General features: G+C 36.6%; 1 long non-coding RNA gene across 4 annotated transcripts in view; it reads left to right on the forward strand.

Annotated features, from left to right (window-relative positions):
* The window catches only part of LOC125413781 (uncharacterized), a 39,315-nt gene extending 36,844 nt beyond the window's left edge, over positions 1 to 2,471 (forward strand). For all 4 annotated transcript variants that reach the window (XR_015739059.1, XR_015739060.1, XR_015739062.1 and 1 more), the window contains exon 5: positions 2,004 to 2,471. This is a non-coding gene — a long non-coding RNA (uncharacterized LOC125413781). The remainder of the gene's footprint in view (positions 1 to 2,003) is intronic.
* Positions 2,472 to 7,948: the final 5,477 nt, after the last annotated feature.

Here is a 7,948-nt window from a genome sequence, read left to right on the forward strand (position 1 = left end):
ACTCTAACTAAGGAAGTGAAAGACCTATTTGACAAGAACTTTAAGTCTTTGAAGAAAGAAATTGAAGGGGATACCAGAAAATGGAAAGATCTCCCCTGCTCTTGGTTTGGGAGGATCAACATAGTTAAAATGGCAATTCTACCAAAAACAATCTATAGATTCAATGCAATCCCATCAAAATCCCATCAAAATTCTCCACAGACCTTGAGAGAACAATAATCAACTTTATATGGAAAAACAAAAAACCCAGGATAGCCAAAACAATCTTATATAATAAAAGAACTTCTGGAGGTATAACCATCCCTGACTTCAAACTCTTATTACACAGCTACAGTATTGAAAACAGCTTGGTACTGGCATAAGAACAGAGAAGTCAACCTATGGAAGTGAATGGAAGATATTAACCCACAAACCTATGAAGACTTGATTTTTGACAAGGGAGCTAAAGGTATGCAATGGAAGAAGGAAAACATCTTAAACAAATGGTGCTGGCATAACTGGATGTCAACCTGTAGAAGAATGAAAGTAGATCCATATCTATCACCATGCACAAAACTCAAGTCCAAATGGATTAAAGACATCAACATTAACCTTTCCACTTTGAACCTGATAGAAGAGAGAGTGGGAAGTAGTCTACAAGACATAGGCACAGGAGACCACTTCCTAGGTAGAACCTCAGTAGCACAGACAATAAGAGACTCAGTGAATAAATGGGACCTCCTGAAACTAAGAAGCTTCTGTAAAGCAAAGGACACTGTCAGTAAGACAAAAAGGCTACCTTCGGACTGGGAGAAGATTTTCACCAACTCCTCATCAGACAAAGGTCTGATCTCCAAAATATACAAAGAACTCAAGAAACTAGACACTAAAACTCTAATTAACCCAATTAAAAAATGGGGTACTGATCTGAACAGAGAATTCTCAACAGAAGAACTTCAAATGGCCAAAAGACACGTAAGGTCATGCTCAACCTCCTTAGCGATCAGGGAAATGCAAATCAAAACAACTATGAGATACCATTTTACACCGGTCAGATTAGCTAAAGTCAAAAACACCAATGATAGCCTATGCTGGAGAAGATGTGGAGTGAGGGGAACACTCATCCTTTGTTGGTGGGAATGCAAAATTGTGCAGCCACTGTGGAAATCAGTGTAGTGGTTTCTCAGGAAAATGGGAGTCAACCTCCCTCAGGACCCAGCAATTCTACTCTTGGGAATATACCCAAGAGATGCCTTATCATACCACAAAAGTATTTGTTCAATTATGTTCATAACAGCACTATTTGTAATAGCCAGAACCTGGAAACAACCTAGGTGCCCCTCAATAGAAGAATGGTTAAAGAAGGTGTGGAACATATATACATTAGAGTTTTAGTCAGCAGTAAAAAACAATGACATCTTGAATTTTGCATGCAAATGGATAGAAATAGAAAACGCTTTACTGAGTGAGGTAACCCAGATCCAAAAAGAGCAATATGTTATGTACTCACTCATAAGTGGATTCTAGCCATAATTAAAGGTCTTTTAGTCTATTATTCGTGATCCAAGAGAAGCTAAATAAGAAGATGAACCTGAAGAAAATCATGTAGCTTTCCTCCTGGATACTGGAAGTAGACAAGAGTGCCAAGCAACATTGGATGCACGGGGGCGGGAGTGGATGGAAGGGGTGAAGGTTAGAGAGAAGGGAGTAGGGGAGGGTTGGGGAAACCTTGGGTGATTGGGATGGGGGGAGGGAGGAAGGATGGATATGGGAGCAGGGAAGTATATATCTCAACTAAGGGAACCATTTTAGGGTTCACAAGAGACTTGATTCTAGAGGGGTTCCCAGGTCCAAGGAGAGATCCCCAGATTGTTCCCTGGACAGCAGAGGAGAGGGTGCCTCAACTGGCCTTGACCCATAACCATACTGATTAACATTTTGCATATCACCATAGGACCTTCATCTGGCGATGGATGGAGATAGAGACAGAGACCCACATTTGAACACTGGACTTAACTCCCTAGGTCCAAACGAGAAGCAGAAGGAGGGAGAATGTGAGCAAGGAAGGCAGGATCAGAGGGAACCTTCACCCGATGATGAATGGAAATTGAGTCAGAGACCCACATTGGAGCACTGGACTGAGCCTCCAAGGTCAAATGAGGAGCAGAAGGAGGGAGAACATGAACAAGAAAGGCGGGACTGTGAGGAGTGTGTTCACCCACTGATACAAGGGGACTGATCTAATGAGAGTTCACCAAGGCCAGCTGGACTGGGACTGAATGAGCACATGATCAAATCGGATTCTCTGAATGTGGCCGGCACGGGGACTGTCTGAGAAGCCATTGATAATGGCACTGGGACTTGTTTCCTCTGCATGTTCTGGATTTTTGGGATCCTAGTCAGTTTGGATGCTCACCTTCCTAGACCTGGAGGGAGGGGGGAGGAACTTAAACTTCCCACAGGGCAGGAAACACTGACTGCTCTTAGGGCTGGAGAGGGAGGAGGAGAGGGAGTGGGGGAAATGGGAGGGTATTGGGAGGAGGGGCGGAAGTGGAAACTTTTATAAATTAATAAAAAAAGAAAACTATATTCTCCTCATACACTTTCCATCTTCTCTTTGGGGGCTTTGGCCTTCAAAAAACAATATGAAAATGCTATCTATATAAAATAAATAATCCTATTCTAAATTGTGAAATATTGATCTACAATATCCATAATTCAAAAAAGTACTGGGGGAAATTTCTGTGAGAAATTGACTACATCAAAGGGCTGCATAAAAGATGTTATCCTATCATTGTGACAGTTTCTATAATAGTTTTATATATGATAACTAATGATAGTCACTCATTTCCATCAGTGTATGGTATTCCCTGAGATGTTCTTGTCACTGTATTGAGCCAAAGGGGATGAGAACTGACTATCCACTGAGGGACTGGATTGTTTGTTTCTTAACTTGGAGTAAGTAAGTCTTTAATGACTAGTAAGATAACAATATAAATAATCCCTGCTCTACTTAAGCATGGGTTCAGAGTCTAAAATTAAAAGGAAAATTTAAGTCCTTGATTTAAACTTTTCTACATACTTTCGTCTTTAGAGAAATTTCTACCTTTCCAGTATTCTCCATAAATTTTTTTCTTAAGTATTTTAAGCACATTTTTAAATATTGAGAGAAAAGGTCTCATAAACAGAAACATTGATGACACCAAGGATCAGAAGTGTCACTTTGTGAGTGACTCATTTTTGCACTACTCCAAATGAAAGACTCCCTGCTGCCTCCATGTAATTAAAGCAACCCCTGAGTTGGCAAAGCCTCCCCAGGTGTCTTGGTTCTGTGAAAACGTGCTAGAGGTATAAAAGGTACCGTTCTGCACTGACCTTTCTGACTTCAAGGCTGTGATCCCATCCATTTACTTCAAATTTTACAAGTAAGTTCAAACCTACAGAACAAGGACAGCATGTTCCATTAACTGAAAATAAACCCTGTCTAGCATGTTTCTTCAATGCACTTTCTGCTGTGAACTTTCAGCAGACTACAACAGAGAATATGTACTACACTTCATCACAAGAGAAACACCTCGTGTAAAATGTTGCATTTACTATATATTTTGTATGGTTCTGGTCTACTATATTTTAGTACATTTTTTACTTACTCTTTTATACAATTTTTCATGATAAAAGGTATTTAAGTCAGAAATTGATTCTCGATTAAATGGAGGATATTTGAAATGAAAATTTAAAGATGCAAGTGGGAGATGTTTGGATAGTGAAGCAGAAATAGAATCAATTAGCCCGGGAATTCACAAAAGCCCAAACTTGCAGAAATAGATACTAGCTCTTCATTCTGACTGCAGCAAAAGAAACCAGCCAGGGGAATACGTGCTCTTCATAGCTTTTCCCCGCTACATTTCTGGCAACAGAAGCAAATGAACATATGATGCCTGGATATAATAGGGCAACCTCTATGCTCTTTCCTGATATTTAAAGGAGCATCAGGCTACCTTGTGACCATAGCTACAGTTGTTATTGGGGCTTACCTTTAGGGTTTTTGCAAAACAATAATATTTCTTTCCGGTAAATAACTACATAGCTATTTTTATCCAACAAGCAAAATAACATTTTAAACAGAATCATATTGGTCTAAAAGACCTGTCTCAGTTTCATTCAGTATAATATTAAACCGATAGGTATCATCCAAGATTTTAGTAGAAGACAATGTTATAAATTTATAGCTTTATTAAGTGTATGCTATTGTCTTTAAAAACTGCATTTGAAGATCTGGAGAGATTGTTCAGTGTTTTAAGAGCACTGGCTGATCTTCCAAAGGATTTGGGTTTGATTTTCAGTAACCACTCCAGTTCTAGGGAATTCAAGGCCCCCTTCTGGCCTCTGTGAGTGCTGGGCATGCACATGGTACACAGACATACAAAAAAAACAAATCACCCATGTACTTAAAAAACATATTAACAAGATAAAAATAAAGATATAGTTTAGTAGATGGAAATAAAAAAGCAGAAACATTCAGAAAACACATCTGAGTTGTATATATTTGGTGTAGGAGGTCCTTCTGTCTATGTGTTGCTTTGACTGGTTAATGAATAAAGGAACTGCTTTGGGCCTATAGCAGATCTATAGGGGAACAGAGCTAGGCAGGGGAAACTAAACAGAATTCTGGGAGGAAGAAGGAGGAATCAGGAGATGCCATGGATTCACTACCAAAGATAGACGTGCTGGAACTTTGCTGGTAGTTCATGATCTCATGGTGATATACAGATTAATAGAAATAGGTTAAATTATGATGTAAGAGTTACCCAATAAGAAGTTAGAGCTAACAGGTCAAGTGGTGTTTTAATTAATAAAGCAGGCCCTCCACCTACATATATTAGACATGCACATGTGTATGTGTGTATATCCTCAGTTTCCTTTCTGTTCAGTAAACAGAAGCATAGGGTTGGATGATTTTTCTTAAATGTCTCCTTTTGCACCTTAAGCATACTTTTGTTTATATTTGTTACCAGTCTTTCTGTCCCTATTCTTTTGTATGCTGTAAACAATAAAACTACATTTTGTAAATGAATTTTATCATCTGTGCTTTCCTTAGGACAATTTAGCTTGCCTTCACTGAAGGAAACAACCAAAATATTGATTTTATTCTGCTTACTGCTCCTTATGTTTTCCATTGCTTTCTGAATGCTTCATTTTTATTTCTTTGAGGGGTAAGAAGGCATTTTCTATCTCCAATAGTAGTTATTTTCAAAATACAGGCAATAATTATTAAACCTATGTGTTTGTATTATAAGAAAGTATATTTCAACATCCTTTCTTTTATAAATTTCTTCCATCACTCACATACAGCAGAAGAGGTTTATATATTTTCACTAATGTGTTCATTAAGAGTGTGGCAACATGGATTCATTTTTCAGTACAACACAACTTTTACCTGTATGTACAACCTGGCAACTGCAGCCAGAAATAAATACACATTTCCTATCAACCTCAAGAAAGCCAGCAGGTATTGTCTTTTGTATATTCCCAACCAAGACAGTAGACACCACTCTAATTGGTCTTGAGTTTTATATAAAAGAAATCCTAGTGTATGTGTTCTCCTGTGCTTGGCTTCTTTTTTTGTACATGGTGTATTATGATTCACAAAACATGTATCAGTAGGTTACTTTTATTATTGATTTTATATTTATGTATGAATAAATATCAATTTTATAATTTCCCCTGGAATGACACCTCTCTTTTCAGTTTGGAGCTGCTGTCAATCACAATATTATAAACTTGTATGTTTGTTCTATAGGCATAGCCTTGCTCTCATCATTCCTAAGTGCATATCCATGAGAGACATGTTAGATCATGAAGTGGGTAGAATATTAAGTTACCCAAAATTTCCCGGCAATGCTCCACTTTTCTACACTGCTGTATACTCTGGCTATTGATACAGTGGATTTTCTGTAAATGCCCATCCTCCCCAAAACTTGATACTAAGGATCATTTTAATTTGAATTTTTTAAAAAAATATTAGCTCATTTACTTTCCTGTTTATTTGTTTGTACATTTATTTATTTATTGTGTTAAAGAGAGAGAGATGGGTGGGGTATTTGTGTACTATGGCAGGTGTGAAGATACAGAGTTGAGCTTTGTGGAGTCAATTTTCTCTGTCCACTTCTATGTGGGTTCTGAATTTCAAATTGAGATCACCTGTTTTCATATGAAGCACTTTTATAATTGGTGCCATCTAAGCACCCCCAAATTTTAGAATTTTTAAATTTGTTGTGATAATTTTCTGGATAAATATCACTTAGCAAAATTTAATCAAGACAAGATCAAGAAAGTAAATACACCTATAACTGCTAAAGAAATACAAACAGTCATCAAAAGTCTTCCAACCAAAAAAAGTCCAGGACCAGATGGTTTCAGCCCAGAATTCTACAAGATTTTCAAAGAAGAACTAATACCAATACTCCTCAAATTGTTCCACACAATAGAAACAGAAGGAACATTGCCAAACTCTTTTTACAAGGCTACAATTACCATAATACCCAAACCACATAAAGACATTCCTAAGAAATAGAATTACAGATCAATCTCACTCATGAACATTGATGCAAAAATTCTCAATAAAATACTGGCAGATCAAATCCAAGAACACATCAGAAATATATGTGTGTGTGTGTATATATATATATATATATATATATGTATGTATGTATTTTATTTGTGTAGACCTTCAAACAATTTTGAACTACAAGCAAGTAATGCGATATGTAGAAAGTATTTTTAAAAAACAATAAATTAAACAAAATATTTGCAAAGAAAGGAAATATATTTTACACATATATGTATAAATGATATAAATTTGGTACATATACTAATAGCATTATCATTTTCTTGGAGCTTAAAGAAAATGAAAATTATCTGACCAACTGATTCATAATCTCTCAAGGTGATGCCCAGAAATCTGCTTTGTGAGGGTTGAGAACTCTATATTAAGTCTATACTATTTCTAAGAATATTGAGCACTGAGAGCTGGAGAAATAATAAGCAATTTCTAAATCGTGGTTGTGTTTGATGCTGGAGCTGACAGAGTCTCAGATATATATAGATATATATAGATATAGATATATATTTAATAAATGTGAAAGATAATCTGAAGCAGCAAGGACAAAACACAAAACCTTTGAGTGGGATGTAGATCTTTATTAAAGTTATCATTACAATATTTTTGATCTTTTCAAATGCTTCAAGAAAGAGTCTCAGACACTATGATGTAGATAGTTGCTGGAACAGTCAGAATGTGGCGATCATTGAAAGTAGAATATCTGATGTCTCGCTCAGACTTTCAAGTTTGATTGAAAAATATCTCAATTCTAAGACAAGCTTTTTAAAAGCAAAGCAACAGAACCCACAATTTTATATTCATTAAAATTCATTAAATGTACCAGATAAAAATTTTCATGATTTTGTAGCTCAAAACAACAGAGCATGAAGCCAGCCAGTGAAGTGGAGATTAAAGTATAATAGAACTTAGTATCTATAATTTGGGCACTTCAAGTTTTTTAGGAAAGCAGTTTCTTTGACAGCGATTGCATCATTGTAGATTGAAAATAAGAAAGCATGTTTATCCAGGCAAAATGCTACTTTAATAAGTTTATATGTGGGGGTTGTATAACAGTACCTTTAAAGTAGACCCTTCATTGCTGGAAACATTATTTGGTGAGAGAATATTTTCTGTCGTCCTTGTCCAACTGACAGGTCTGTCCAACAGGCCCCCAGATAAACACACTGTTAAATACCTCAGAAACTTGAATTTCTCTGCTTTGAGTAGGAATGTTTCAGTTCAGATTTTACAAGGTCTGTCTTCATGTTTCTAGACCCTGAAAACCAAACCAATTCATTCTGTACAAGTATTGTTCACCTATTCTTCAGCAGTGACTCTGCCTCACTAGTATAACAAAAGATAAAACAA

Source organism: Myodes glareolus, chromosome 10 (genome assembly GCF_982192425.1).
Source record: "Myodes glareolus chromosome 10, mMyoGla1.1, whole genome shotgun sequence".
NCBI lineage: Eukaryota > Metazoa > Chordata > Mammalia > Rodentia > Cricetidae > Myodes > Myodes glareolus.